The sequence below is a fragment of the Asparagus officinalis genome, chromosome 5 (assembly GCF_001876935.1).
Source record: "Asparagus officinalis chromosome 5, Aspof.V1, whole genome shotgun sequence".
Taxonomy (NCBI): Eukaryota; Viridiplantae; Streptophyta; class Magnoliopsida; order Asparagales; family Asparagaceae; genus Asparagus; species Asparagus officinalis.
In genome coordinates, this window is record NC_033798.1 from 36,646,093 (window position 1) to 36,671,076 (window position 24,984).

Here is a 24,984-nt window from a genome sequence, read left to right on the forward strand (position 1 = left end):
GAAAAATGGGCACCACAAAAAAAAATAATTCTTAAATTTAAGGTGATTCTATCTTATAAAGCCTAAGTTGACTGAGCAATTAAGCCCAAGGAGTATCTCTATACTTAATGACCTAAGCCCAATTGGGTTGGGATTCATTGGCCCAAAACTCGTTAAATGGTCACTTAGAAAGCCCGTTAAAATAGAAAACAATCACCAAGAATTAGAGAGTGAAAAAAAAAAATATATACATATATATAACACTAACAATTGTTTTTATATATTGTTGTTTTGTATATATGGTCTTGAAAAACAATTTTTGATCGAGAGACTTAAAAGTTATTTAAAACAAAGAGTTGGCATGTTCTTTTCAAAACTTTTTAATTAAATTTCTAAGATTTGACTTAGTTTTGTATTGCTATAATGAAAAAGATTTTCTAGGGGATTTACATTGGAGTTGTATATAAAAACGTTTTCTTGAGTATTAACTAGCTTCAATTAGAATGTTTAAATATATCAAGGAAAATCTGTTATTTACTGACTTATTTAATTTGGCAAGTTGACCGAATTTTGTGGGTATATTCACTGCAAACCCTCACGAGACTACAACTCGTCCACTAGGGTAACCTAGGGGTTTAAAGGCTTGGTGTATACGCTAAATACAACCGCGATTCCTGCGAAAGTGAGTTAGGATTTTCTTTTTATTTTCTTTGCTAGAGGACTAGCAAGAGTTTAGGTGTGGGGGTATTTGGTGATCATATTTTATTACAATTTTATACCCTCATTATTTATTCTATACAAATAAATATACCACTAATAACTGTTTTTATCTTTAATTACAGGTTAATGAAGAATAAATCTCAACTTCCCATCTCTCAACAAAAATCCATTGATTAAATGAATAAATGATTCAAGAAGCCAAAGTGAAATTTTCGAATTTGTGAAGGCCCAAAGCAAAAAGATTACACAAGGGAAACAAGACCGGATGCAAACAAGATTGGATTTTTATGCAAAGTTGGAATGAAATGGACTTGGATGCAAAGAGTAAAATGAGTTGGGTTTTTATGCAAAAGATTACAAATTGCTACAGTGACCAAACTCTATTAACACCGGACTTCCAATACTTGTTTGCTGAAGCTCATGGACCGGACTTAGTTGGATTTTTATTTTTCTTTCTAAAGTGAATTTTGAAGGCCCAAAGCCCATTACACCCATGGAACTTGATGGTTGCTTAAGCTTTGATTTTTTTTGTATGTGGGCCAGCTGCGAATTTCTTCACTGATCTCCAGCTTTGATTTGTTTTCCAATGGGCCGGATGTAGTGCTGACATTGGACTTGGCTTGGTGTGCAAACAAATTAAAGGTGGACTTGGCTTTTAATTTTCAAAATCAAATGAGATGAAGACCGAACTTGGAATTGTGATGAAAATCGGATTATACTGAAATTTCAATGGACCTTGATCTGCAGCTTTGATTTTCTCAATTGGGCCGAAATTCAAATGGACCGAAAATTGATTGCTACAAATTGGATTTTGAATTTCTTTTGGAAATCAAATAAATCAAAGGTGGAGATTGCTTATTAGTTAGATTTAAATTCATGCTTGTAGTGTAGATTTATTTTCTTGTCTTTTTATTTCTTTTTGCACTTTAATTTGTAGAATAGATTTATTTTCTCGCATTTAATTTTTGTAATATATTTTGTAGTGTAGATTTTTATTTTCTTTGTAGTTAGATTTATTTCTTGTTCATAGTTTAGATTTTTCTTTTCTTTTTATTTTTGTAATTAGTTCTTTTTCTTGTTTTTATTTCTTAAAGATGTGAATTTAATTCTTGTAGGAAGTTTAGAATTATATGAAACTAGTCTAATTTCTTTTATATTATATGAATTATTCTCTTGCACTTAAAATGTTCATGTTTAGGATAATCAACTAGAGAACTAATCGGTAGAAGAAGAATTTGATAATCTATGCTTTCCTTAAATGGTTTGATAGGTTATGCTTATGAATTCTAGGATTATTATCATGTTGTTGTTCTTATCATGAATAGTGATTTTAACTTAGATGATAATTTGATAGGTTACACTTTCCTTAAATGGTTTGATAATCTATGCTTAATAAATCTAAGTTGAAATATGATAAAAAGAGAATAGTTTATATTTTGTAATTGAAATTGGTTAGTGGATTATATTCTAGATTTCTTACCTCTTTTGAATCCTTCATCTTAACTTTCTTAATTTTTTTTTTATTTTTGGTTTTATTTCTTGATTTTATTAATTCATATTTCTTGCCTTATGATTTCATTTATTCTTTAATTCTTCCTTCTCTCCTCTAAAATTCAATTTATTACCTCTTGCATATAAATCAAAACAACCACTCATACAATCACACTTATCCTTTATTCCTAATTGTCACGCACAAAATATAAGAACCAAGTTTAATAATCTCTTAAAATCACCTTCTTCGTGGGATCGATATCTTTTTATACTATAATTTGATAAATTGTGTACTTACAATTTTGGTACATAATTATGCCGCATCATACAAGGCAAGCTCGCCCGACAATTGGGAGCTCGCCTGCATGACCCAAGCTCGCCTGCATGCTTGAAGCTCATCTTCACAAGGCAAGCTTGCCCGACAGCTAGGATCTTGCCTGATGATCCCCTTGAGCTCTCCTAATCCTTGAAGCTCACTTGCATGATCCAGCCTCACCGGCACATGTTTGCCTACACAGCCTCACCTGCAGAGCTCGCCTGACAGCTTGAAGCTTGCCTGCATGATCTAGGCTCCCCCGAAGGTAAGTTTGCCTACACAGCCTAGCCTGCAGAGTTTGCCTGACAGCTTGAAGCTTGCCTGCATAATCTAGGCTCGCCTAAAGGCAAGCTCGCCTGACAGCTTGAAGTTTGCCTGCATGATCCAGCCTCGCCTGCACAAGCTCACCTGCACAGCCTCGCCTGAAGGCCAAGCTCGCCTGCACAGCCTTGCCAGCTTGCTGTAAGGACCGTGAAGTTTTGATACTAGTTAAAATAATTTTCTAGTATTTTTAAATATTTAATTATGATTTTTAAAAGAGTATTTGTATTTTTCTTAATTTCCTATAATTTTCTACAATTTAAAAACCAAAATTATATTTATTTAAATGGTTTTAATATTTATAAATTTATTTTGTGCAGTAAAAATTTCTAGAATAAATTTGTTGTGTTGTCGGTACTATTATGTAATATTTTAAATAATATATTGTATTATTAATATTATTACAAATTATTTCATATAATACATAGTATTATTAATTACGTGTTTTTGGTATAATTTATTGTATTATTTTTATTATTACATATTATCTTTCGTATTAGTATAACTAGTACGTTTTACTATGTACGTAATTATCTCATAATTATTTGATTTTAAATTTAAGTAAAAATATTTTTATTATTAATTATTCTCGTTTAATTGTACAATACGGGTATTTTTCGACTATTTCGTATCAACTATTATAATACTACAACATGTACGTTTTTAATTATAGATAATTATTCTGTAATTAGATTAATTTTTAAATACCTATAATTATTTTATTTTAATTATTTAACCCTAAATTCCTTATATATATGTATTTTAGGTTTTCTCTCTCCTCCTCTCTTACCCTCTCTCGTGTTTTCAACCCCGAGGACCCGGCCGCTTCTCCTTCTTCTCCTCTGCTTCTCAAATCTCGACTCCCAACCCAGCTCCGCCGTCGCTCAACGCCGCTTGGCCACCACGCGTCCGCCACCCCTCGCGGCACCTCCATCCTCGCCCACACCCCAGCCTCCACTTGCACTCTCTACCCACGCAACTGCCAGCTGCCCAGCCCGCTCTCCCCTCCGCGTCCTTCCGCCAGCCGCCACTGCCCCCTTGGCCGCTCAGTCTCGTCCCTACGTGCCGCTCGCTCCTTGCAGCAGCCCTCCATTGCACCGCCACCGAGCTCCTAAGATCCGCCACTCCTTGCTGCTGCCTAATAGCCGTTTCGCCCCTGCCGACCGAGAGTCCGACAGAACCTCAAAGCGGCCAACTCCAACCCCCATCGCGTGAACCCCCAACTCAGCCACTCTGCAGCCGCCGACCTGCTGCACGCCGACAGCCCGAGCCCTTGTCTCTTCCATCGCATGCCACCTGTTTGATGATATACCGACGCAGTCCAGACCCACCACAGACCTCGCTTGAGATCCGTCGTACCGCGTTCGCATCGGCGCCACCTCTCCTCGTCAGACCCCATGGTCTCGCAGGCAAGATCCCGCTCTCCTGTTTTGTAGTTTGATTATTTATATTTTTTATGAATTATTTGCATAGTTTAATTGTGACGTATTTATCTGCGTGGGTTGTTTAGTGAATAATATTGATTTACATAATGGATATGTGATAAATAGCATTTTCAGAATAATTATAATGAATTAAAGGAATTTAGTTCGGCAAAAGAATCATTTTTAGATAATTATAATAATTTAAAAGAATTTATTTTGGAAAATGAATTAGTTTAGATTAATTGTTAAGCAAAATAATTTAAAATGAATTAATTTAGAAAGATTATTTTCTGATTATGTAGATGTTGTTTATGATTTATAATTCTTATTTTGATTATCTGATATGTTATGATATTATTGCACATGATTAGCTGCATTGATTGTTCCATATTGTGATTGAGAATCATTAGGAGTTTTTGTCTATAGTGACCTGTATGACACAGTTGGGATCTAGAATCTTGTGTGTAGTTGACCTGGAATTATGAGAATTTGGGTGAGAAGTCTTGGTCCATGTGAGCAGTTGTGATGGTTGATGTCTATTCCAGGCTCACGCTGGTGAAGTTTGTGTAGTCACCGGGGTGGGTCCGAGGAGATGTGATATGTGATTGTTGATGTATATTCCAGGCTCGCGCCGGTGAAGTTTGTGTAGTCATCGGGGTAGGTCTGATGAGTTGAGATATTTGTGTATTCCGGGCTTGCGCCGGTGAAGTTTGTGTAGTCACCGGGGTGGGTCTGAGGAGTTGGGATATTTGTGATTTGCGACTAGACAGTTAACTGAGGATATGAGCGTTGGCTTTGTGTGAGATAGTGACCAGTGAGTTATGATATGATGGCTAGTTGTATTTCTTTCCATACATAGATCGGGGTTAATATTTAATTTTTTACAATTCGAGACATATGGTATATACATGAGGGTTTCCTTGTTTGGATTATTTCGCTCGACGTACTACGTCTCGAGTTGTAGATTTTTAAATATTAATTCTATCTATTGTATGATCTTGTTGCTTGGATGGTTTCTGATCGCTACCTGCATGATCTTGTTACTTGGTTGATTTTGGATTTGTATGATTATTAGTATTCCAGTTGCACGCCTCTATTGTTATTACTATCATCACATGTTCTATTTTTATTTCTGTTATCGTATCGTTTCCGTTATGGTTTTCGTTGTTCTATTTTCATTATTATTATTATTGCATTGGTCATTCGACCGTTCCTATTTTCTTTGTGGGGTCGGGTCTTGCCGTGCGTCATGCACCTGACGTACACCTGTTTTCTCTGGTGTACGTCAGACTTAGGAGAAGAACAGGTTCAGTAGGAGCCAGAGGATTCTCAGCAGGAGTGCCATGTAGACGGAGCAGAAGAAGAAGCCGAAGCTTAGTCATCCCTTTCAGTTTCTTTTGTAGCACCTTCCATTCTGTTGATCGATGTATTTTATATTTTCTAGTATTTCTTTCAGATAGTCTTGTATAAGGGCATGTTTGACCCGAATATTATGCCTGGGATGATAGTCAGTTGTGATATATATATTTTCTTATTCTGAGTTGTTTATTATATTCTCGCTACTGTGATCAGGGACCTGTGCCTTCGTTTGTATTTCTTGACGCTTAGCGTATTAGATTGAGAAGACGAGGTCTAGCACTTATCTCTTCTCAGTCTAATACGTCGCGGGCTTGTTCACGTTCCGATTCTCGGGTATTTTGGGAAGCGGGGCGTGACACTTGCCTAGCCTATCAACCACCCACTTGAAGCATGGGAGGAGTCAAATCCCTTGAATTAAGGGATTGGTTATCCTCATGACCATACCCAGCACGGGAATAGTCATTTCTCACGATTTAAGGGATTTGGTCATGATTCTCCTTATGGCCATACTCAGTATGGGAATGGTCACTTCCCATGATTTAAGTGAGTGATTACACTCTCCTTCTTCTCTATAAAAGACCATGAGGAGCATAGAGAAAGGGTCTTAGTACTTGACCTCTTTGAGGACAAATTACAAAGAACTCAAGATCATCTTGGACTCGAGATCAACCTTGTTCTAGGCACGTCGTTGGCGGAGTCTTGGTCTTTGGAGATCGGACTTCTTGTCATTCAAGAAGACCAAATTCTTAGCATCTTTGGCCTACAAGCATAAGCACTTATTTGGCCTCGGTTGATCGAACTCTTCCAATCAAGCTTCTACTGTGTACTGAAGCTTCAAGCACTCGCTTGACCCCTGTTGATCGAACTCACCCAATCAAGCTTCTACTGCATATTGAAGCTTGCCCGCAACTTCGATCGGATCGTCCAAGAAAGCAAACTCAGCATGAGCACCAAGGGAGGCATCCTATCACTACCAAAGACCCCACGTTAAAAAAGGAGGGCATTCTCTCTGCTTCTGTTGTAACTTTGATTCATTAGTTTGTAATAATCTAGTCTTATCAATACAAACAAAGTCCCCATTTCGGAAAATCAAATTTTACACCCAACAAGAACCTTGTTTTTCGGGTAGTACTTTTCCATTCCTTAATTTGATTTGTTGAGTTTTATTTAATTTCTCTTCATCCTCGTCCGGAAAGCTTAGTTCATCCTCCGAATTACTTCCTGGAGTTATAGCATGACAAGTTTTATGTGGTCTTTCTTTATATAGATGCTCTGTCTTAAACTATTCCTTTAAGTATGAAGAAGGAATGACCATGTTGCCATCATTGATCTGTTGTTGTGCCTATTTTTTGAAACGATAACATTGATCAATTTTGTGGCCCAATCTTCTATGGTAAAGACAATACATTGGATTATCAACCAACGCTACTTCACTATAGTTTTTAATATGAGGTAATGTCAACTCATTCTTCATGGCTCGAAAGAATATAAGTTTTACACAATTTATCTTGAAACAGAATAGATTCTCTATCGGCCTTGCGATATTTTCCTTTGTAGCTTAGAAATTCCTCGTCGAGTTTAATGTATTCCTTTTATCAAATTTTTTTCCATTATATTTCACATGCGAAGTGCTGAATATTTGTCTTTCATTTGTCTATTTTTGAATTATACGCTTGTGAGAGTTCTTTGACCATTTTAGCTAGTGTGCTTGCAATCTTGTCAACATGATATTGGAGTGTTTTGATTTGATTATCCTAGACTTCTAACATTTCTTGCATTTGAAGAAGTACATGCCACACTCTGCTTTGGTTTGATGTCTCTCAATCTCGTCAACTTCTTCACCAAAAATTTCATTCGTGAGGAATCTTTGTCGATTCATTACAATTGATTCTTTTCTTGGATGATATGCTCAAACTCATCCTCATCAAGGCTATGAGAGATAGCTCTGCACACCTCTACTTTTGTTTCCTCTTCCACGTCTTTGAGGGTCTCTTCTTCAACTTCTGGAGGGAAATAATCTCTTAATAGAACTAACTTTCTTTCACCCTAAACATATTCTTTAAGGGAATCTATGTACTTCTGAAGTGCTGATTTCTCAATAGAAGAATCAATTGGCTTTACTATTTTTTTTTTGAGACTTCTTCTTCTATTTCCTTATGGTTATCCAGCAATGGTTCGAGTGTCTGTTCAATAATTTGAGGACTTCGCTATGTGAACCCCGCTTGAGCTGAAATTTTTTTATCATCTTCCTAGTCTTCTTATAGATGACCATGTTCTATAATGGCTTCAAATCACTCGATAAAATGATTTTATTAGCCGAATGAATTTCTATCATATTTACTTATTCTTCAGAAGGGTCAACTAATGCAAAATTGGAAAGAGAAATCTCTCCTGCCTTGAACTATTTTTCGACCCAATCTTTAAAAACAAAACAATCTTCTATTGGGTGGCTTACTAATATGTGGTAAGGACAATAATTTGGATCTTTAACTTTATCAACTTTGTGAGATCTTTTGGGTTCAGGTAGTTGCAACCCATTCTTTACTACGTCTTTGAATATTTTCTTCACTTTATCCCTTCCGAATGAATATTGTTTCTTTTTTCTTTCTTCAAATGTGGAACTCTTTTGTTCCCTTCCTTCTCCTAAAATAGGTTTAGTTTGATACCGATCCTAATGAAGAAGTCGATGCTACAATGTTTTTATTTTTCTTGGTCAGCATTGTCGCACCCTTGGGTCGTCCATTCTTCCTCCCTCCATCCTTTTTAAAATTTTCAGGTACAAGGTTGGTGACTACCGAAGGGTTCATTCTTCTAGCTTTGCTACGTGCGTGATTAGATCCTGAAATGTGTTCATCCCAACTGTAGCTAAATATGGAGCCATACAATTGTCGATATTTCCCATAAGCAAGCCCACAACTTACGTTTGCTCTAAGTTTTGCTCACATTTGATGCTTAAATTACGCCACCTGGTGACATAATCTAGGACACTTTCATCGTTCTTGCATTTGGTCGCAACTAAATCTCCAATAGTGATTTTATCGCTAACACTCACAAATCTTTTGTGGAAAAATGATTCCATTTCAGCAAAGGTTCTTACAGAATCATCAGGCAAACTGGAATACCAGCCAAAGGCCACTCCACTTAGACTATTGACAACTGCCTTAGGAGTAAAATGTCATTGCCCCCTGTATTGCCACAAGTTGCTCTAAATGGGCAATATGCTGACTCACATTTCCGATTCTATTAAAATTTTGAAACTACGACATTAGATAACTTGCAGGGTAATCCACCAAGTCATATGCCATGGGGTATGGTCTACCTCTTGATATGTTGTGCTTCTTTGACTCCTCTTCGTCTACAACCATCTTAACTTCATTCAACACATGTCTTTGACCAATATCTAGACGAACATTTGATTGTGATCGTTCAATAGTAGAATTCTTTTCCTGCAATTGCCCCTGCTCGATCCTTGAAAGTTGATTGCTAATTTGATGCATAATCGATGTAAAGTCATTCATTCTTATATCGAGCGCACGGACTTTTCTTTGCTTTCAGCATGTCGTCTCTGAAGACCTTCAATGACCTCATCTTTGCCTTTTAGAATGAAGTCTGGTTCTTCATCATTACTATTTTCCTCGATAATATTGGCGTCTTTATTTTTATTCGTATTCATTTATGTTTCCTCATCTTGATTCCCCAAGGAATCTTTATGGGATGAGATGCTTTCCTCTTTGCCTTTGCTTCTCATTCTGTATGCGGGACCATCTTCATCTATGCTCCTTATGTATATGTACCATATATTGTTCCATAGCATTTTTCTTCACTATCCTTTTCTTTCTTGCTGGAGCTGCTAAGGAAATTTTGGCGACTAAATCTTCTGATTTTTGTGCTGGGAAATACATAACGTTTTGAATTCTTTTAACCTGCTTAAGCGCTCGGTATATCATTAAGGATAAAGTTTTAAGTTCCTTCTTCGGCTTCTTCCTTTTGGCTATGAATGTCTTAAAAGCATTCTTGCAGAGCTTAGCTACAGTAGCATTCTTTTTGAATATATTTTAATGACTCGACAGGCTTGTTTAGGAGAAAATCTCTCAAAAACTGACCTTCTCCTTTTGGTTGCTTCGTTGGTGGGGCTAGATAATCTTTCAAATACCGACTTTCACTCGGTAATTGGTAAAGTAAGTCTCTTAAATATGGCTTCCCTCATTGGTGAAGTTGGCGGACTTTGAACCACCACTAGGCCTTTTGCCTCGTGAGGGAAGCTTGGATGACTTTTGCGATTTTGTGTTCTTAGGGTCTGTGATGGGTGCAACAGATTGTTCATGCTTCTGGAAGACAACAGTCACTACACAATTGATTGATTACTTCTGGAATTGTCCCAAAGGAGACTGATGACAAGTCAGTCCTCGTCACATTTGAGAGGAATGTTACAGAACCGAAAGTGATGGTGAACGGGGTTTTGAGTACAACTTCTTGCTTGAATGCCATTGATTCTGCAAAGGAAGAAAAAGACCTTCGTATGAAATTGTCGCAAAACCAATTAGTGAGTTTCCCATTTTGATGATATATTGACTCAAAGATGGAAGGAGAAACCAGGTCCCACCGAGCGTGCCAGAATTTGTGGGGTCAAAATTGTCTATCTAAATTAGTTATGTATAAGTGCATTCAATCAAGATAGATAACTTTGTCTTGTATATCAATCCTGTCAAATTCATCCTACGGGAGAGGGTTTTATTTTTATGTGGATACATGGTTTCCAAAAGACTCAAGAGTCTATTGTTAATTACCCTTATTAATGAAAGGAACATTCGATTAAGAGTCAATAAAATCATCAAAATAAGAGAAAACTCATAAAGCAAAAAGAAAATGCAAGAAAATTATATATTTCTTTGATCATATACATGACTTAACTAGGGGCATACCCTTAGTGTACAAATTTTCGTATAAAGTCCTGGACTAGAGATACAACGGTTGAAAGTTGGGTTTAGGTTTGACTTGGAGACGTGAAATAAAATTTGGTTCTTGGACCAAGTTTAACGACGTAGGCGGCAATTCTAAAATTTAGTCCAGTTTAGCGACATGAAGACCAAACTTGAATTTTGGCCCATTTTAATGACGTAGAGGTCAAACTTCAAATTTATTTCAGTTTAATGATGTAGTGATCAATTTTGAAATTATTTTAGTTTTACGACGTAAATGTCAAATTTAGAATTTTGTTCAGTTTAACGACTTAGAGGTCAAAATTGAAATTTATTTCAGTTTTACAACATATAGTTCAAATTTGGAATTTTGTCTAGTTTAACGACTTAGAGGTCAAATTTGGATTTTGTTTCAGTTTTATGATGTAAAGTTCGAATTTGGAATTTTGTCCAGTTTAACGACTTAGAGGTTAAATTTAGAAAATTTTTCTAGTTTAACGACATAGAGGTTGAATTTGGAATTTATTCCCGTTTAACAATGTAGAGGTCGAATTTGTTAGCATGTTTCGATCGCGCCTAGCGACCACTCGACGTTTAATATTTTAAATCTAGTTTAGTGAAGTAGAGGTCAGACTTGAAAATTAATTTTGGATTGTGTATTTAGACTAGTTTAATGACTTAGGGGTCAACATAATTGAACCATTTGATCTTAAACCTCTTAGCGCATATTTTTATACTAGGTTACTTCAAATGTGTTTCTTTTTACACAAAATATTCTTTCACCCAGTTTAGGGACATGTCCGTTCATGTGTTTTCTTTCTACGTCGCACTTTTTATCTAGTTTAGGGACATAAAGGTCTAATGCCAAGTTTGACGACTGCCTTTGGATTTCTTTGCAGCTCACGGAATTTTAAGGATGAACACATAAATTCTGTTATTTTCTGAGTTTATAGGGGGACCAAGTTGGAATTTATGGATTGAATTGCAAAGCTGGGCTGAAACGTAAGTTCTACAAATTTTTTATAGGGTATAAACTATAAATTCTGGTTTGCATTGTAATTGGGTTGTTTTTGCAAAACTGGGTAAAAATGTAATTTCTGTAATTTTCAAAGGGGTGTAAACTATAAATTCTGAGTTGTTTTGTAGTATTTGGATTTAAATGCAATTTTTGAAATTATTTTATGGTGCAAACTGCAGATTCTGGGCTTAAATGTAATTTCTTGGTTGATTTGCAGTTTTTTCTGAATTTTTCAGGGGCTGAACAGAAATTTCTAGACTGATTTGCAGCTTCAGTATTTCCAAGGACTGAAATGTAATTTCTGAACTGATTTGTAATTTTTTCAGTATTTTCATGGACTGAAACGTAATTTCTAATTTGTCTAGGGAAGTAAATTGCATCTTGGTTTGTTTTATTTTGGCAATCTTCCTGAAGTTGGGAGGGGCTATCTGCAAGGTTTCAGTTTTGTGAGGGAGTTTTCTTTTGGTAGTGCACGTCCTTGCTGTGCATCAATTATCTTCTGCATTATTTCCTGTTTCTTTCTTTTTTTAATTGAAGCATAGTTTGCTTGTTGTAGTTGAATTTGTAGATCTAAATCGATCTAAAAATTATATATATATATGTATATATATATATATATATATATATATATAATATATGATATGATATATATATATTATATAGTTATATATGATATTATATATATATATTATATATATATTAGATTAATGCGGGTATCCTTGTCTAGGAAGGGGCGACTTCCTCCTGAGCCCTACTAAAAGCACATGATGATGCGACACGATGTGCATGATCCGCTCCTGTTTGAGACTGATCTACATAATTTCAAAACCCCAATCACACCAAGTTTGGCCAGCTAGAACTCCAGTCGTCTTTTGACCCCGTCCATCGAGCCATGTGAAAAGCTTCTATTCATTCAAACCGTTAAAATTGATACGACACTGTGGGTTATGAATGGCCAAAACCGACGACGGCTGCTTCACCCCAACTTGTGCCCCTGTTCGCCGGTTTTAGCAATATCGTAGATCAAGCGTTCAACGATGCGGATCATCCACAATATTCGCTCAATCATGTGCATTTTAGAGGCCGTCAAGGAGGAAATCCCCTCCTATGACCAAGGATACCCATTAATCTATATATATATATATATATATATTATATATAATATAATATATATATATATATGTATATATATCCGTGATTAATTCAAAGAGATTAACAAGAACAAGAGCGGAAGCAATACTTGAATCCATGAGAATCTGAATTAAGGTTGTTTGATCTTCTAATCTAGAGAGTCTCTCTCTTAGATTTCTCTCTAGATGGGGGTGAAGAGAATAAGAACGTTAACCCTAACTTAGGGACCATAACCCCTTATTTATATATATTGTACTTTTATAATTTGGCACATCATCAAATTATAATTACAACTTAGTATCTGCACAATTAGCCCATGATTTAATTAAATACCCATTGACCCAAATTAACTTAATTGATCACTTTAAGCGGGTCAACTTTACAGATAGCATTACACACTAATGTAACATATATTCCCACAAATAGATTTAATCCAATAATCTCCCACTTAGGCACTATATGTTTCACTAAAATGTGTATAACCTTATGAGCTCAAAATTGCTATCACAAATAATGGTATTTCCAAACAATCTCATCCATTGACTGTAGCTATATAGGATCAAAGCGACCTTCGTCACATTTATCGTGACTAAACCCATCAATGGTCACATATATCAATACAATCAAATGACATAGATGAATCATGGATGTGCAGCATAAAAATTACATGCAATGCGACCTGTATATGTCTATTTTCAACTGGTCCTACTTTAAACTTTAGTGAGGTCAATACCAAAACATACTATAACAGAGTGTATGAACTGAATACTTTATTCTGGTCAGATAATACAACCAAACGTAAAGCACCATAAATTACAAACTCCCACTAAATTATGATATCCTCAACTAATAACACACCCATATGAACAATGTGCTCATGAAAGACATTGGGTGGCAATCCTTTAGTAAGAGGATCAACTATCATGGAGTTTGTCCCAATATGCTTTATGGATATCTGTCCACTCTACACCCTTTCTTTCACAACTAGGAACTTAATGTCAATGTGTTTTGACTTAGTCGAGCTCCTATTGTTATTTGAATACATAACTGATGATTTATTGCCACAAAATAACTTAAGTGATCTTTTAACTTTTTTCAGAATGCGCAGTCCAGTGATAAAATTTCATAGCCATATATCCTGATTAGATGCCTCATAGCAAGCTGTAAACTTTGCTGCCATAGTGGAGGAAGCTACAAGTACTGTTTGACACTTTTCCATGATATAGCTCCTCCTACTAACATATAAATGTAGCATGATGTAGATTTTCTGCTATCTTGGCATCCAGCAAAATTAGACTCTGAGTACCCAATGACCTCCGACTGTTCTGATTTTCTATATGTGAGCATATAATATTTTATTTTCTGAAGCTACCTCATAACTCTTTTGACTGCTATCCAATGATCCATACCAGGGTTGTATAAGTATCTACCTAACATACCAACAATGTACACAATATCCGAATGCGTACACACCTGAGCATACATTAGACTTCCTACAGCCGAAGCATAAGGAATCTTCTGTATTTTTTAAATTTCAAGGTTAACTTTAGGGCATTGATTGAGACTAAACTTGTCTCCTTTAGCAACAGGGGTGTCACCTTGTCTACAATCTTATATGCAAATCTTTTGAGTACTTTATCGATATAGCTCTTTTGTGATAATCCAAGTATACCTCGAGAACGATCTCGATATATTTGGATTCCTAATATAAAAGAGGCGTCCCTAAGATCTTTCATCTCAAAATTCTTTGATAGAAATCTTTTGGTTTCGTGCAACATGACTATATCATTAGTGGCAAGCAATATGTCATCATCATATAGAACCAAGAAAATATACTTACTCTCATTAAACTTGTGATATACACAGTCATCAACAATATTCATCTCAAAACCAAACGAGATAATTATTTGTTAAAACTTGTGATACCATTGGCGAGGAGCTTGCTTGAGTCCATAGATGGATTTTCTTAGTTTGCAAACTATATTCTTTGGGTCTCCTGACATAAAGTTTTCTGGTTGTACCATATAGATCATTTCATCAATGTTCCCATTGAGAAATGCAGTCTTAACATCCATCTGATGTAACTCAAGATCAAAGTGAGCAACAAGTATCATTATTGTTCTAAAAGAGTCTTTTAATGAAACCGAAAAGAAAGTCTCTGTATAATCAATGTCTTCCTTTTGAGTGTAGATTTTGCTATAAGACACACATTATACCTCTCCATATTACCATTTGCATTCCTCTTGGTTTTAAATATCCATTTACAACCAAATGGTTTTGCACCTTCTGGCAATGGAACAAGTTTTCAAACCTTATTGTCTTGCATAGACTTGTACTCTTCATTCATGGCATCAATCCACTTTTGAGAGTTAGAACTTTTTATGGCTTGATGGAAGCTGATTGGATCATCCTCCAACATTCCATTATTTTTCTCATGTTCTTGGAGAAATATAATATAATCATCCGGAATAGTATTTCTTCTTTCTCTAGTGGATCTTCTTAATGATACTGGTTCTTGAGGTTGTTGAGTATGTTCTTCTGGAACATGGAGTTGTTCAATATTATCTTCTTGAGGTTCCAGATTAACTTCTTGATCAATAACAGGTATAGGAACCTGAATATTATCAAAAGTGACTACATGAATTGGATCTGAAGCCAATTCTTCCTCAAAAGCAATGTCTCTAACCTTATTTCTCCCCCAAACTCAACATCCTCAAAGAATATTATTGTTCCCATCTCAAAAATAGTCCTGAGTGTGGGATCATAAAACTTATAGCCCCTAGATCGTTCAGAATACCCAATAAAATAGCTACTAATTATTTTGGAGACCAGTTTCTTTTCATTTGGCCTATAAGGCCTTGTCTCAGCTGGACATCCCTAAATGTATAAATGCTTTAAACTAGGTTTCGACCAGTCCAAAGCTCATAAGGTGTTTTAGTAACTGCTTTACTTGGTACTCTGTTCAGAATGTAAGATGTCGTCTTTAATACTTCTCCCCAAAGTGATTATGGTAAAGAAGAATGAGCAATCATACTTCTTACCATATCCTTAAGAGCTCTATTTCGTCTTTCAGCTACACTATTCATGATGGGTGACCTTGACATGGTGTACTGTGAGACGATATCGTATTCCTTTAGGTATTTAGCAAATGGTTCTGAACGTTGTTCGCTTGAACCATTATATCTGCCGTAGTACTCATCACCACGATCAAATCTAATGGTTTTAATCCTTTATTGAGTTGATTCTCAACTTTAGCTATAAAAACTTTGAACACGTCCAATGACTCAGATTTTTAATGAATGAGATATAGGTACCCATAACGTAAGTAATCGTCTATGAATAATATAAAATATTATTGACCATTCCAAGATGCCAAAGGGAATGACCCACAAATATCTGTATGTATCAATTCTAAGACTTCTAAAGATCTATTGGCACCTAATCTCGTAACTTTGGTTCGTTTTCCCTTGATACATTCAACACATACGTCAAAATCTAAAAAATCAAGGGGATCCAAAATGCCATCAAACACAAGATACTCAAATCTACCTTTTGAGATATGACCCAAGCGTTTATACCATAATGTTGCTAAATTTTTCTTATTTAATTTATGCTTAGTACCACGTGATTCTACATGCAAGGTTTCATTACAAGAAGTAATTGTATCAAGCAAATATAGGTTGTTATAAGTACTCAAGTAACCAGTTCTCATAACATTTGAATTAAAAGATAAATTGAATTGATTGTTTCTAAATGAATAATGATAACATGATTTGTCCAATACAGAAACAGAGACCAAATTCCGTCTAAAAGACGGTACGACAAAAGTATCTTTTGAATCCAAATATGAACCAGTTTCCTAATAGCAACCTAAAGTGCCTAACTGCTTCCACATCTACCGATTGTCCATCACCCATAAAGATGTGTCTTTCAATATCACTTGGCTTTCGGTAGCTCAGGCAACCCTGCATAAAAACACTTATGTGAATAGTAGCACCAAAGTCTAAACACCAAGTGTTTCTAGGTACTAAAGCTAAAATTAACCTCAGAACAGACTAATGTAAGGAACATACCCTTCTTAGCACGCTAGGCGTGATATTTGGTACAATCCTTCTTCACGTGTCTAGACTTGTTACAAAAGAAACAACCCTGATCATCCTTAAATTGTTTCTTCTGAACTGGACCCTTAGCAGCTTCATTATCAGTTTTCCTTTTCTTGCCCTTATCATTAGAGGCATAGGCTAAATGAGCACTTTCAATCTTATCTTGCTTAAATTTGTCTTCTTCTTACACACAGTATGAAATGAGCTCATTTAGAGTTCATTTCTCCTTTTGACAGTTATAACTAACCTTAAACTGATTGAATTATGTAGGAAGACACAGCAAAACCAGATACACCAATAACTCATCACAAAGATCGAGTTTAAGTGTCTTAAGTTTTGAAGCAATATGAGACACCTCCATAATGTACTCCCTGATATTTCCTTTGCCCTTATACATTATCGAAATCAAGCGAGCTAAAAGCGTGTTTGTTTCTACCTTATTGGTTTTGGCAAAATATTTCTCAATTTTAGCAAGAAAATCTTTGGCTTTAGTAATCCCTTCGCATTCTATACCCCTGAAGGCTTCTAGAACGTCGCGCTTTATGATCATTAGACTCATGCGATTTGAACGCTCCCACTTCTCATACTCCTTTGCATCAGGAGTGCTATCCGTAGTGAGAAGTTATGGTTGTTCATTTCTTAATGCAATGTCTAGATCCATACGGCCAAGTACAATTAAAATATTCTCTTTCCAAACCTTGAAAGTTGTCCCATTAAGCATGTGAATTAAATTGATGTTAGCAGAAATTATTGCAGCAGATGCATTAGCTGAAATAAATAAAAAAATTTCACATTATTAACTGTAATTAGTAATCAATAAAATTCAAATAATAACAAATCTCATCTCAAGATATCTAGTACAACATTAATATCAAGTATTTGGACAGTAATATTAATTGCAAATGATACCTTATTGCAATGATCAAACACTGACAATAACTCATGTTAAATAATAAAACTATCTTTCGATCGACTTATTATTCACATGTAAATCTTATAATTGTCACACATTTATCATCACTGATGTGTATGCAGTCTAAATAAATATTAACCTTCCTTTGGGCTGATTAAATATTTACACGAAAACATACACACAAATATCTAACATCCCTCATGAACAATCTACAGAAGAGAGATTACTTTGGCAACATCTTGTTTCAATTAATCATTTGTAATAAGAGAAAAAAAATTAAATACATTCATGTCATATTATTTGAATTAAATAATTGATTAACTACCAAAGTTTAATTCAGATTTGAATTAAATAAAAAACTAAATTTTACTTGAGTAATTAAAATAGATTTCTCTATTTTATTTAAGCATAGAAATGCTCTTAAAAAAATAAAGGCCTTACAACTTAAAATTTATTTGGTTAAAAATCAAATAATCCATAGCTTAATTGTTACATGACCATAACCTTAATAAAATTATTTGAGTATTCAAATAAACTTCAATTAATTACAGACCCATATAACTTAAAAATTATTTGATTAAAAACAAATAATCAATAATATAATCACAGGCTCAATGTTTAAACAAGCCCATAACTTAATCAATTCCTTAAGTGGGCTGGGCTTGTGCCCTGACTCAAAGAGCTTTGCTCGTAGCCTTCTTTTAGCCAACGGGAAAAAGCTCAAGCTCGTAAAACATTAAAAGCTTGCCCGGAAAAAAAATCGAGTTTGCCTGAAACCCTATTGAAGCTCGCCTAATTCGAAAACCAAGCTCGCCTCTAAACAGATCGAAGCTCGAGCTCGCCTTCAATCTTCGAGCGACTTTTGAGTTCAGCGACCTTTGAGTTAGGCAAGCACAATCTTCGATCTTGCCTGCAACTAAATTCAACCTCGCCTGGATCAAGTTTATCCTAACCTGAATAGAGCCGAAGAAGCTCGCCAGAATTGAGGGTTCAAAAGCTTGCCTGTAATCGAGTTGGAAGCTCGCTTGAATTAAATGTTTGAAAAACTCGCCTGAATTAAGCCCTAGGCTCGCCTAAATCAAGTTGTTCATGCTCTCCTGAAGTCGGGGCTTGAGCTCTCCTGTTATCAGTTTCGAACTCGCTTGAAAAGGCTCGAGCACGCCTGATTGAGGCTTTGACGTAGCCGACGAAGTTCACCTGTGACCAAGGGCTCAAGCTCGCCTACAGAGTTGCAGACAACCTCACCTGAAATGAGGTAATCTCCTGTGCCCTAATTTTCCACCTTAGGGTTTCGAAAAATGAAACGCTACTACCTGGGCTCCTGCAAGAACATCCTTTGGGGTTTCGTTCTGAATAGTCGTCACTGCTTAGGCTCCCTCACCCTAGGATTTAAACCCTAGGGTTCCTGATTACCGATGCCACTGTTTTCATTTGACAGTGAGGCCACCGGCAGATCATTGCCGATGAGGAGCACAACGGTCGTCGCCAAAACTAAATTTTCTTTTGCACTTGATTATGAACTGAATCCCTGAATTATTCTCTATTGTTTGCTTGATCTTAATCCATGATTAACAGCACACAATCTGGATCAAGAGTTTGATTCAGAATTTAACAGCCGAAGAAAAAACAAAAGCAAAACATGAACTTCCTGTTCATGCATGAAAACAGACCAAACAACGACAGAGATTGAAAGCAAAATATGAAAAAAAAATTCTACTGTTCATTTGTGCCAGAATACCAAACGTGCACAGACCCTAATTCTTTAATCTTAACATAAATCCCTAAGAGTTAATCACGGTGGCTGTGATGCCACTTATAGATCTAAATTGATCTAAAATATTATTTATATATATATATATATATATATATATATATATATGATTAATTCAAAGAGATTAACAAGAACAAGAGCGGAAGCAATACCTGAATCCATGAGAATCTGAATTAGGGTTGTTTGATCTTCTAATCTAGATGGCCTCTCTCTTAGATTTCTCTCTAGATGGGGGTGAAGAGAATAAGAATGTTAATCCTATATTAGGGACCATGACCCCTTATTTATAGATATTATACTTTTATAATTTGGCCCCTCATTAAATTATAATTACAACCTGGTATCTGCACAATTAGCCCATGATTTAATTAAATACCCATTGACCCAAATTAACATAATTGATCACTTTAAGCGGGTCAACTTTACAGATATTATTATATACTAACACAATATAACACAATATAATTATTTCATAAATCCTATAATTGTTTCCTATCGATAATCGTTCAGTGCACGAAACTAAAAGGAAATTAATTTTCTTATCCATCTTACGCTTATATTTTCGTCCACTTTGTCCGCCACAAAAAAGGTTTTGAGTTTTTTTTACTAGTACAATATTTCGTTCATATCATAAGGAGGGATTTAACAAGGAAGTGACAGAAGAAAAAAAAATGCAGCGACATGAGAAGAGGCTGTGACTTTAAGTAGTTCAACTGATAGAATCTTAAGCACTATACATGAAACCCAATAATATGTCAAATTAAGGATAATATAGTTATCAGGAACAAAAAATAGTTGGTGTTATCAGGAACAAAAAATATACTTCAGATTTCTCTTTTACAGGAATAACTTGCATAACCCAGACGGAAATTCCGTCTGGGTTGGATTTTTACAACCTAGACGGAATTTCCGTCTAGATTGACGGAATTCCGTCTAGATTGTCTTTTTTCAGGAAAAAAAATAATTAAAATTTGGGTTTCCCTGTACAATTACATTAATATTTGAATACATCCAGAAAATACTGTACACGTGAATACATTCAACCATCCAATTATAATCAAAATTCATAACAATTCCATTCAAAAACATCTATATAACCAAATCCAACACATTGTACAAATCCAACCATCCACTTCAAAATATACATCAATCAGTTCTGTCTAAAACACATCCAACAACATATATACTAACAATGCACATGACTAAGATAGGATACACAACATGAATAAATGTAGTGTTATAACAAATAAAACTGTTTATTGCATTAAAAAAAACCTCATCCATAGTCGTCGGCGTGAGTATCTCTATCCCGATTACGAGAACGGGTGCTGCTCCCTCCAATATCTCCACTCTGAATGTTTAATTGAATAATCATTATGTGGTGTTTGATAACATATTAGATAAAAATGAATTTATAAATATAAGAAAAAAATAAGGAACCTGAGCACTACTTTGTCTAGCGCCGGAATTATCACCAATCGAGCTAATAATCCGTATGACACCACCATACGCGCTATAAGGAATAGCACCGCCTAAATATTGTATAACATACCCCATGAGATCGTTCATCGAGTTCGCCGTCAGCGCAACTCTAGTCATCTCATTAGTCACCTGAATATGCAGCTCCGGGTCAATTTTGTCAATCAAGAAGGCAGAGATACGTGCGACAAATGGCATAGCCTGGAAACTGCTTGTGGCTGCTCTATGCGATGTAGATGGTGTGGAGGATGCTGTGGACGATCTAATGCTTATACCGGGTGAAGCTCCGACACCATGCAGAGGATATCTTCCTCTCCTATTATTAGGATAAATATTAAACTTTGCTCTCAAATTCAATAATGGTAAACAAATATAAATAGTATGTAGTATTCAAATTGATTCGATTTTTCACCATCCTTACCTATTATGATCCATCAAGTTCTATGTGAGATTGATGTTCTCCTCTGCAGAAAGCATGTGAGGGTCCGGCTCGGTTTGTTCCTCCTCCTGCGAAATGTACACAGATGCAGCCTCCTTGGATGCAGTCTCAAATCCCTCCTAAATCACAAATTTATAGTTAATTCAAGATAATGACCATATTATTTGTATTCTCGTTTCCTCGTAATGTTAACAAAATAGAATTAATAATACTACTCAAGATATGTATAAGTCTTACCACTAACTCGAGATTTGTCGTGATCTTATCCCGATTCTTCTCATCACCCCTATATTGTTCACGGAAAGTACCATATGCCTCTTTGGCCCTCAAGTGTATCGGCATTAATGATTTTCCCTGTCATATTATAAATTATGAGATTTCATAATCATACTAAACATTAAGATCTTTTAAATCTTTAAATAACATATACCGTATCTTGACAATAAACATCCTCCAGATTAGCGTAGGAGTGTGAGCCCAAGTGATGGTCATGCAGCTTCTTTCTTCTATTTTCTGACCCCTTCGTGGATTTATTCTTTAAAAAAATCTGTAAATATAAAATGAAATAATATCTTAAAATTATAAACTAAATTTCATGAAACTAACCTTGGCGACATCACTGTCCTAATACATGAGGAGAGCCGTGAAATGAATCTCGTCAACTCGGTCATCGAGGTTTAAAAACCTCTGCCAGTCCTTCTCATATCTGTCATAGGTTTCATGTTTGATCTCATGCCTCCATTATTTGAGGACTGCTTCAACCTTGACATTAAACACATAATTCCAAGCCCCCTCAAAGTCCTCAAGGCAGAAGCAGTCATGTAGATTTACATACACATTTAGTAAGGATAATTTAATATCAGTTACTAATTATTAACAAATAAAAATCTAAAACAATATGCACTTACCATAAGCGCAGTCCATATCGCCTCGTATGCGGTCCATGGTAATTATCGAAAATGAAAATAATGGTTGATAATGGTCGCTCTACGCACGAGAACCCCAATATATGCATTCAATCGGGTCGACCAAGGACCAACGGGCAAATTAGAACTATTCCACCTAATAATGGCCCTTATTCCTCTTGGCGATTGTTTAGAATCAGGCTTACCTCCGCCACGCCGTCCCTCTATGCGATCTGACTTAGCACCTACAATAATAACAACATGAAAATATATCATATAATATACAAATGTGAAAATTAAAAGTATTTATATAATTTACCATTCGCTATCTCTCTTTCTTTTGCTGCGAGTGCATCAGCTTTCCTAGTCTCCAACATAGGAAGCATTTCCTCTAACTTTCTCGTAGCACGTGGGTGGTACTTCCTTGAGTCAGCCTTGGACTTATGAGAGTCCGGAGGTAAGGGTAAACTGAGATAGTCCTGTGTCTTTGGCCGCAAGTCAGTATGGAATGTATATGATGGATATATCGGGGTCTAAGTATCACCTACATAAGAAAGAAGAATCATTAATATTAAATTTTAATTGACCATTATCAATTATTAAATATTTAATACCTGTGTCGGGGGATGGTTCTGGTGCTGCATCAGAACCGCCGGGTGATGAATATCCCGCATCTACAACAAATGAACACTATAAGCTAGATAACTAAAAATTTATAAAATATATTAAAGTATTAATTAATTTTTATACCTGCATCCGGAGATGGTAGTGGATCATCAGCACCACTACCTGGGGTGATACTCCGTGATCGATCAGCCGACTGGTCAAAGAGCCTCCTAATCCTCCTCCTCATCTGCAAATTTAATAAAGACAATTGTTAAGAAAAAATTGTATACATGCTCATGAGATATGTTGTTATGAAATGCATTATTGTTTTTATTATGATAAGATAAAAATCGATAATGTGGTGTAACATATATAGTTCATACCTACATCCAGCGTCACATTCTGTGCGTAAGAGAATTCTTGCCAAACATCATCAGATGAACCGATTGGTTCACTATAATTATCTTCACTTTCTTCAATATTTTTTTCATTGTTATTAGGAAGAACAACAGATCTTGGCTCCTTGTACAAAACCACCCAATCAGACATGACATTCAGATCTTTCACATAGAAGCACTGATCAGCTTGTTTTGCGAAAATGAATTTCTCATCTGTATATACTTCTCGGTGAAGATTGACTAGTGTAAATCCATAATGATCCTTTTGCTTTTTTGCAGGACACCACCGAACCTTGAACATCGTGTAAGTACATTGTTTTGGTTTACCAAACCCGTAAATTACCTTAATAATATCTTCTAATTAGCCATAATATAATATGTCAGCTAGAATTTGATTCTGATTTCTTATACTTGAAAAACATTCTTGAGCAAACAAGCCCATGACCCCAATGTTCTGAGTTACCCTCCTATCATGGGTCTCTAACGTTCGAAATTTATATCCATTCACCAAATGCTCATTATAACGTCTCACTTCGTGATAAGGACGTTGTGCATGGATAATAATTTCATCTGGTAATGTAGTATTATCAAGAAGTGATTTTTTAACCTAAGACAAACAATTTGAGAATATTTAGGTGATGTTATATTATGAATGTTCAATAATTAATTGTAAAACACTTACATCAATTCTTAACCAATCAGAAAATTCTTTCTTATGTCTTTTCTGAATATTGTGCGCTGCATTCCTACCGGTTGTTTCATTCTTAAGCTTCTCCAGATGTTGCCTATATAAACAATATATAAGTTCGTATTGATAAACTATATGTAAAATGAATATTTCTCATCTATATTACAGATTTTATTTGTTACCTTCGATAGTCTTCGAACATATCAAGGTTTTCCAACACATATGCATGAATTTGATCTAAGAGAGATCTCGGGTATTTTTCACGCTTCCTCTCCTTTTGAGGTGCTTGAGATGTGGTTTTTTTCTTACGCATGTAACGTGATGCAAACACAAAGCATTCGTTAGCCACGTATCCTTCAGCTATCGAGCCCTCGGGACGAGCTCGATTGCGAACATTGGTTTTCATGCAGCCCAAGTATCTTATAATCATAAAAGTTAATATTAGCACAGTAATTTTAAAAACACATATAAAATTAATAAATATAAGAAAAATCGTAAATTACCTTTCAATCGAATACATCCAATGATAAGTAACAGGACCGGCGATTCTAGCCTCTCTTACAAGATGCTGGGTAAGATGGACCATAATTGTAAAAAATGAAGGAGGGAATATTACTTCCATATTACATAGAGTAACTCGGACATCGGCTTCAAGTTTCTTAAAGTCATATACATCTATGACTTTAGAGCATAATTTTCTAAAAAATCCATAATACTCAATAATAATCTTCGACGCTTCTTTATCCATATTGTTACGGATTGCAACAGGGAGCAATTGATGGAGAAGAACGTGATAATCATGTGTCTTCAGACCTAAGAGTTTTCTCTCTTGCACCTGGACATTATTTGAAATATTAGCAGAGTAACCATCCGGCGACTTTACCGATTTGAGAATTTCACAAACTCGTTGCATCTGCTCATTTGACATTGTAACACGAGACGGAGGCAACTTTAATTTTTTTAAGACCAACGTCTTGAGCTTGTAAATCATTTCGGATATTCAA